This window comes from Elephantulus edwardii, unplaced genomic scaffold (assembly GCF_000299155.1).
Source record: "Elephantulus edwardii isolate Elephantulus edwardi_28Jun2011 unplaced genomic scaffold, EleEdw1.0 scaffold00035, whole genome shotgun sequence".
NCBI lineage: Eukaryota > Metazoa > Chordata > Mammalia > Macroscelidea > Macroscelididae > Elephantulus > Elephantulus edwardii.
Genome location: NW_006399785.1, coordinates 7822611 through 7832182, shown reverse-complemented (window position 1 = coordinate 7832182; position 9572 = coordinate 7822611).

The window sequence follows — 9572 nt, the reverse complement described above, 5'->3', positions numbered from 1 at the left end:
TCCAAAATCTCTGTAGATGTTCACTGAAATGAAAAATAAATAAATTAAAATATTTAAAAAATTCAATTACTTTTACAAAAATGAGCAGTGGGTGAGATTTGATCTACATGCTCTGAGTGTCAAATTGTACTTCTAAAGTTACAACCTAAGGAAGGAAAAAAAGAAAACAAAAACCAAATTAAAAAGTGCTAAGTGAAGACGTAACTATGCAAATAGAATTTCTCTTCTGAAAAGAAGACTGTGTGTGCCATGCAACAAGGGATCTCATTGCTCTTCTCAAATGGATAGTGACTAAAAAAGCAGAAAATACCCTAAAGAGGTTTACTTGAGTCTTTTTGACTATACAAAGACTTTGACTGTTTGGGTGATAACAAATTATGAATACTATTGAGAAGAGAGAAACTCCCAGAATATTTAGTTTTGTTTGTGAGAAACCTATACTCAGACCAACAAGCAGTGCTCAGAACAGAACAGAACAAGGGAACACATATTTTACAATTAGAAAAGGTGTGTCTCAAGGCTGCATCTGCTCTCCATATGTATTCCATGTGCTTTCTGGCAAATAATTCAAGAAGCTAAACTATCTGAACCATGCAGTGTTGCCCTGCTCTGTTCTGACTACTGCCTCTTGATCCAAGTATAGGTTTCACATTAGCACAATTAAATGTTCTGGGATTCCCATTCTTCTCAGAGTCAGCCACAGTTTGTTATGATCCACGCAGTCAAATGCCTTTGCATAATCAATGAAACACAGATAGACATTCTCCTGGTATTCTCTGCTTTCAGCTAAGATCCATCTAACAACAGCAACAATATCCCTAGTACCACGACCCCTTCTAAACCCAGCCTGGACTTCTGGCTGTTATCTGCTGATGTACTGTTCCAGTTGTTTTTGGATAATCTTCAGTAGAATCTTGCTTGCATGTGAAACCAATGATATTGTTCTGTAGTTTCCACACTCAGTTGGGTCGCCCATCTTTGGGATAGGAACAAATATAGACCCCTTCCAGTGAGTTGGCAAAGTGGTTGTTCTCCAGATTTCTTGGCACAACTTGGTGAGCACATCCACAGCAGCATCTGTTAGCTGAAATATGTCAATTGGTATACCATCTATTCCGGGGGCCTTATGTTTTGCTATTTCCTTCAGAGCAGCTTGAACTTCTGCCTTCATCACCATAGGCTCTGGCTGAAATGCTATTTCATTAAATTCTTCTGTATCTGCCAATTCCTTTCTATACAACGACTCAGTATATTCCTTCCATCTTCTTTTGATACCTTCTGGATCATTTAACATTCTGCCTAAAGCATCCTTGATTGTAGCAACTCGAGATTTGAATTTGTCCTTCAGTTCTTTGAGCTTAAGAAATGCTGAACGAGTTCGGCCCTTTTGATTTTCCGACTCTAGCTTCTTGCACATTTCATTGTACTATTTTGCTTTGTCATTCCGTGCTGCCTTTTGGAATCTTCTGTGAGGCAGGGCTCTATGAGGAGAAGCGTGGCGTTAGGATTGGTGGACGATCTATCAATAATCTGCGTTATACAAATGACACAACCCTGCTCTCTGAAACTGAGGAGGACCTCATGCACTTACTGCAGAGGGTCAAGGACTGCAGCCTTCAATATAGACTGAGACTCAATGTTAAGAAGACAAAAATTCTCACCACTGGACCAATCGGTAGCATCAGGATGGATGGTGAAGAGATTGAGATTGTTCACAGCTTCAGTTTGCTTGGCTCCATGGTCAACACTCTTGGCACCAGTAGCCAGGAAATCAAAAAGCATACTGCGATGGGAAAGTCTGCTGTTAGGGACCTCTCTAAAGTACTCAAGAGCAACGGTGTCTCTCTGGAGACTAAGGTGCATCTGATACAGGCCATGGTTTTTGCAATCACTTATTATGCAGCAGAGACTTGGACAATGACTAGGGAGGACAGAAGGAGAATTGACGCCTTTGAACTGTGGTGCTGGAGAAGAGTACTGAATGTACCATGGACTGACAAGAAAACAAATAGATTCATCCTGGAGAGGGTTAAACCAGGCTGCTCCTTGGAGGCAAGGATTCTGGGGGTTCGCCTGACATACTTTGGACATGTTTTAAGGAGAGACAGGTCTTTTTAGAGGGACATCATGCTGGGCAGAGTGGAGTGACAGAGCAGTAGGGGAAGACCCTCTATGAGGTGGATTGATTCAGTGACTGGGGTAATCGGGATGGATGTGTCAGAGGCAGTGAGATTGGCACGGGATAGAGCAGGGTTCAGGGCTGTTGTGCATAGGGTCGCTATGAGTCGCAAGTGACTCGACGGCACATAAGAACAATAACAAGAACAACAACAACAACAACAACAAATATCTGAACAAGAATGTGGCATCAGGATTGGAAGATGAAATATCAACAATTTGCATATTGAGATAATAGATTGTTGATTAAAAAAAATAAACATGACTTGATGTACTTCCTACAGAAGATTAAAGATTTCAACCTTTAACATGAGCTATATCCCAACATTTAGAAAATAAAGATCCTCAAAAAAAAAAAAATAAAAGAAAGATACTCACCATTGAACCAATATGCAGCATTATGATAAGTGGAAAAGAGACCGATGTTGACAATGACTTAATTTTACTTGTATTCACACCCATAGTAGTCTATTGTTGTTGAGTACCATCGAGTCATAGCTGACCCTCCAGCAGGTTTTCAGAGGCTGTTAATCACACAGGTGGAGATTGCCCATCTTTCTTCCTCAGAGAAGCTGGTGTATTTGAACCATGTGCCTTCAGGATTGCAGGGCAGTTTCTTAGCAATAAGGAAATACAAACCTGCTGTATTGGAAAAAAAATCTGCTTTCAGGGACTTCTTTAAGGTGCTAAAGAGCAGTTTGAAGAGTAACGTGCATCTGTTCCAAGCCATGGTCTTTGTCAGTTGCTCAAAATGCAGCTTGAAGGTGGAAAATGAATAAGGAAGACTGACGGAGAACCAATGCCTTTAAAGTCTTGGCAAAAAATATTGAATGGACTCTCAGAAGAACAAACCAATCTGTCTTGGAGGAACTGAAACCTGGGTGCTCCTGAGAGGCGAGAATGATGAAGACTTCATTTCACATGCTTTGGGATTGTTGTCAGGAAGGGCTAGACCTTAGGGGAAAAGACAATGTACTAGGAAAGTTAGAGTGTCAGTGAAAGAGAGAAAGACTTAACAAGATGCAGTGACACAATGACTGTGGCAGTGGGCTTAAGCCTGGTGAAGATTTTGAGGATGGAATTGGATAGGCAAGACTTTGATCTAATGTTCATAGAGTCACTATGAGTCATAGTTGACAGTTCCTAACAGCAGTGACCATCAACAACAGAGTGACACTATATAAAAAGAAACAAAATTTCCTCGTCCTGTGTAATCCCTCCAATTCTTGCAATGTCTGAGCCCAATTTTGGAGCCACTATGTTGCTCCATGCCATTGAAGATCATTCACTTTTCCACTTACCTTCTACTTTTTCAAGTATTACGTTACTCTCTTGGGACCTTCCAATAAAATTTCAAAAGTAAGTGAGAGGAAATGTCACCATCCTTTTTTTTTTTAAATCTTTCTTACTAAAGAACATTTTGTTGATCATACTTATTCCAAGATAGATTTGTTCACTCTTCTAGCATTTTGCGGTATGTTGAATATTCTTTGCCAACACCATAGTTCGAGGACATCAATTTTCTGCCTTTTTCTTCCTCAGTTTTCAACTTTTGCATACACAGAAGGTGACTGAAAATGTCAGACCTTCTTTTGGTCAGACATTCCTTCGTCCTCACGGTGATGTATTTGCTCTTTTTATTTTACAAAGGTCTTTTTGCAGCAAATTTACTCAACATAATGCTTCAATTGTTTCACCACACTGTACATGTTTATGAATGCCCTTGAGTATTGATTGATATGAAGGTTACAAATAAACGTTACTGAATAGGTAAGTTTGCAAAATGGAATCTTGAAAAAAATACAATTTGCAAATAATGAAGATTGACTCTACAAGTGCAGCTTTCCAAGTGTTACATTTTAGTTAAATTAGAAGCACTGGTTCAGTGTGTTACGTGACAACCTGAAACTGTTGTGATTCTTTTTGTTGATCAAATCTTAGTATTAAAATTAAATTCTCCTACATAACTAGGTCATCCCATTGTTGGAAAAATTCCAATAGCAAAGAATCTGCCAGATAAAAATCTACTTCCTAAGACAAAATTGTAATTTTCTGTGATGAAATTCTCACAAAGACTAGATTTTTGAAAAGAAAATGTTGTTTATATAGATAGTTTATTTAAACACTGTCAAAAAAGATACTGAGAAGACCAAAATAAGATGCTAATCTAAAAAAATAGTTTAAAAACTTTCCTTACAAAGAGCAGGAAACATTTTAAGCAAGCTTAGCACAAAGAACTCTTCATAACCACTAGATATAGCAGAAAATCCCCACATTTTTCCATATAAAAATCATGTATGGGAATTCCTGGTAGTTGGGATGTGGGTAAATTGAATCTCGCAACGAGCATCCTAAAGACTTGAAACCACTTTGTAGTGGGATTTAGGTTCAGTGGGTTAATATCCTGGTGCGGGAATCTTTGCAACTACAGACAACAGAAGTCCAATTTAACAATGTAACTCTAATGATGTCAAGAAACGGATGAAGAAGAAAAAGATGAACAGAATATGTTATGTTAGTTAAAAGGTGGTGGTGGTGGTAGTGGTGGTGCGACTGGCAGCAAAGATAATTATTTTGGTGGCAAGTAACAGAAACTGACTGTAGGGCAGAAATAAGAATGATAGAAAAAAGATTCTGGTTTCCAACTTTGGAGGGTAGAAATCAGGGAAGCTCTGGGAACCTCAGCAGTAGTTATTGATGCATCTCTGCAGACCTTTGTCTTTCGGGTTATTTAACTCACATCTGTGGTTGCTAGTTGTTAAATTAAAGGCCTTATTATATCATGACCTTTGCTTTGTTACTTCATAGTCCTCATTCATTCTAATTCCTGGCTTGGCGTGGAGCAGTAGCAGATGGAATGCAAGCAGAAGCTTGACTAAGCATTTGCAAACTTGTTGCCCTATTCATTCCTTGGTCTGGTGGCAGGGTCTGTAGCATGTTGCACTGCTAACCTAAATGCCAAGTGTCTCCCACTACTTAAATCCTGCTCTGCAGAAGAAAGATGGGGAGACTCTGCCTGTTGCACTTTATTGTTGTTGGCAGGTGCTATGAAGTCAACTATGACTCATAGGAACTCACTGAACAGTATCTCTGAATCCTACACTTACCTTTAGTCTAAGGCTCAAGGGCCATTCACTTTTGAGGGGGGAAAAAAGAACAGAAACACACCCCAAAAAGTGACACCAGAAACATCCCTTGCCTGACCGCCATCATGACAAAAGCACCATTGAGACACCTGCCAGTCAGCCAGCAAGCTGACTTTCAGAGTTGAGGGAGACTCCAAGTCCCCAGGCCCCAGGCTAGCTCACAGACCCATCTCCTCATCAGTGATTTGAATGCCTTACCATACCCACCTCAAATCAGCAGATGTGTCCAGAGAACCCTTGGACTAAAGAGAAATAATAATTTTAAGTAAAACTTGCGGGAGTTTGTTATACAACATCAGCTAACATATGTACTGTATCTCTTGTTTCAAGTACTCTTTCAATGTGATTCCTGTGTTATACACCTATATAAATTAGTTAGCATGGCTAAAAGGAAAACTAATATGAACTGGAATAATTTCCCAACTCACAATTTATTAGTTGGCACAGTAGTTAAAACACTCAGTTGGTAAATGAAAGTCAGTGTTGGACCCCCTGTGTTTACCACTGTGTCAATTCTTGTGGATCCTTTTTGGGAGGGGAAAAAATAAATTGGCTATAATATGATGATCATATTTTGCTAAATAACAGGTTTATCCTGTAGAGGATGAAGCCAGGCTGCTCCTTGGAGCAAGGATTTTGAGGCTTTGTCTGACATATATTGAGTCTTTAAGCTGATATCTTGACTCTTTAGGAATTTAAATAGGTTATCAACAGCAGATTTGTCCTATTTATTATGTAATTTTATTTCTTGATGGATGCTTCTATGCGTCTTGATTATGGATCCAAGTAAAATGAAATCCTTAGTAATCTGAATAACTTCTCTATTTGGCCTGCTGTTGCTTACACCCAGTTATGAGGATTTTTGTTTTCTTTATATCGAAGATAAGTCATGAAGTGGAATTGCTCACCAGAAGAAGACATTAGTGTTTGGTCAAGGAGAGGAATGATAGAGGTAGAGGAAGCCCTAGGTAAGTGGAATGAACCAATAGTCGCAAGATGGACATGAACATAGTAGCAAATTGTGTTGATGACGCAGAACTTGGTGGTGGTCTTTTTGTTAGAAACGTAAGGTTTCCATGATTCATAGTTGATTACGTGAAAGCAAATAATAACAATAGTCACAACTATGGAAACATTCAGTATTCCTTTTTTTATTTCTCACACTTGATGGCCTTCTCCTTGTGCAACTGCGATGAGCCTCTGTACTCCAGCAGCTCAGCTCAGAGCAATGACTTATCAGAGCACTTTTATCTCACAGCAATTCTTGAACTGAGTTGCATGTTAGCTATTATCATTCTTTTTTTAATTTCTTTTTTCTTCCCTTTTTCCCTTCTTCCTCCTTTACTTATTTTTGCTTTCAACAAATTCCAATAATTGATTACATGGTGGCAGACACTACTCCTACATTCAAATGTAGAATGTAGACTCAAAAGACACCTTTCCTGACAGGAAATCAGACATGATCTGTCTACATGGTTAGAAAAAGAACAGAATTTTTACTCAGATCTGAGAAGGAAACTTTTATGAGTTCTTCTACTATTCCAATTGTTTAACAGAAAATATCTTATTGAGTTAGTCATAACTCAGTTAACTTAACCAATTGCTGTAGACTTGGTTCTGATTCATAGCTGATCTTTGACCAGGTTTCCAAAGCTGTAAATCACATGGGAGTCACTAGTAGATTTGAAGGTCCAGGAAAGTGTAGCCTTTAAGGTAGCAGTACAATTCTCTATGGGTTGTTGGATGGTTAATTCATATATAACTTGTTGTTGTTCTTATGTGCTGTCGAGTTGCTTGCAACTTATAGCGACCCTATGTACAACAGCCCTAAACCCTGCTCTGTCCTGTGTCAGCCTGACTGTCTCCAAAACACCTACCTCTATTACCCCAGTCACTGAATAAATCCAGAGGGTCTTCCTCTCCTGCGCTGTCCCTCCATCTTCCCAAGCATGATGTCTCTCTCCAAGGACCAGTCCCTCCTTGCAACATGTCCAAAGTCGTCAGACGAAGCTTCAGAATCCTTTCCTCCAAGGAGCAGCCTAGTGCAACCCTCTGCAGGATGAATCTGTTTGTTTTCTTAGTAGTCCATGGTACATTTAATACTCTTCCCAGCACCACAAGTTAAAGGCATCAATTCTCCTTCCATCCTTCCTAGTCATTGTCCAGTTCTCTGACGCATAGCAAATTATTGGAAAGACTCTGGCCTGTATCAGGCACACCTTAGTCTCCAGACTGACACCATCGTTCTACAGTACTTTGGAGAGGTCTCTAACAGCAGACTTTTTCATTGCAATACATCTTTTAGTTTCCTGGCTGCTGGTGCCAAGAGTGTTGACTGTGGAGCCAGCATACTAAAGCTGTGAACAATCTGAAGCTCTTCACCATCCATCCTGATGCTGCCAAATGGCCCAGCAGTGAAAATCTTTGTCTTCTTGATATTGAGCCTCAATCCATATTGAAGGCTGCAGTCCTTGACCTTGTGCAGCAAGCACTTCAAGTCCTCCTCGTTTTCAGCAAGCAGGGTTGTGTCATCTATACCATAGCATCTCTGTAAAATATTATCTTACTTAATTTATAAGGAAAAGTAAGATCCAAAAGGCAGGTGTTTTTCTAAAAGTCACACAGTTAAAATATGTCAGAACTAAGATATGGATCTTAGTTCTTAGGGTTTTAACAATAATACCAGCACTCGCTTATCTGTTTCATTTCCCTCAACCTTCTGTCAAATTCCCTTTTGTCAAAAGAGACATAGCTGGAACCTTAGTGGCATGGTAGGTTGAAGGTTACTAATGGAAAGGCTGACAATTCATACCCACAAGCTGTTCTATGGGAGAGAGAGGCATTCTCCTCCTATAAAGACTTAGAGTCTTGGGGCTTGATAGTGGGTCGCCATGATTTGGAATTAACTTGATGGCAGTGGGTACTACTTGGTTTTAATGAGATGTATTTAATTCAGCTATTGCCCTATATTTCACTACTCAAGCTATAATGAAACCCCAAAGCTCATTGGCGTACAATAATAGGCAATACTTTTTCTCATTTATGAGCCTATAGATAATCTTAACTGGACTTGACTGGATCAAATTGGGTTTATCTCCATCATACATGTTAAAGGGAAGTTCTAGGGGCTTAGTGGTAAAGAGTAGTGCTGCTGATCTAAGTACAAGTATTTTGAATCTGTGAGCCGCTCCATAGGGAAGAGATGGAAAAATCTGCTATGCATTTTGTTCTTGTTGTTGTTAGGTGTCATCAAGCTGAGTATAACTCATGGCAATCCTATGGACAAAAGACCTGAACCCTGTTTTATCCTGTGCCATCTGCACACTTCCTGACACTCAAGAGCCCATTGTGGCCGTCACCGTGTCAATCTACCTGGTCGAGGGTCTTCCTGTTCTTCACCAACCCTCCTTTCCCAGTATCATGTCCTTCTCCAAGGAACAAACCCCCCGAACAACATGCCCAACGTATGTGAGGTGAAGCTTCATCATTCTTCCTCCAAAGAGCACTCCAGCAGCACCCTTTCCAAGACATATCAGTTTGTTCTCTTGACCATCCATGGGATGTTCAGTGTTCTTCTCCAACACCACAGCTCAAAGGCATCAGTTCTTCTTCTGTCATCCTTATTCACAAACCAGCTCTCAGATGCATAGCAAGTAATTGGAAATACCATCACCTGAATCAGATGTACATCTGTGATTTACTGCCTCTGAAAATGTGCTGGAGGGTCAGCTGTGAGTCGGTTCCAACACAACAGTACACAACAGTACATAACAACAACATGCAAGTAGAACGCAGCTCTACTCCAAATGTCTTCTCGGTTTCTTCAGTGTCAATTGGGATCCGGAGACATCGTCTCATGTTGAATGGCAGGAATAATAAGAGAGCCAGCCGAGAAACAAAAGGCCTTTGATGTCGGTGCACACATTATGTCCATTGGCCAAAGTAAATTGCATGGACATTCCAACATCAACAAGGATTGCGGGGGAAATATAATAATTTACCCACACTGGAAGGCAATATAAGAAAACGTTTAGATATATTTTAACAGATTATGAGAGAAAAACCGAGAATGCTTATCCACTGTTTAAGAATTTGTTGAATAAACTTTTTCTAACAAATGGGAACAAATGTAGATATGTTCCAGTTAGCTGAGTTAGGGGTAAGGTTATATTTAGACTAAGAGACTGTTGCCCAAACAAAGAGAACAAGGGAATATTGTTGTTGTTATTGTTATGTGCCGTTCGAGTC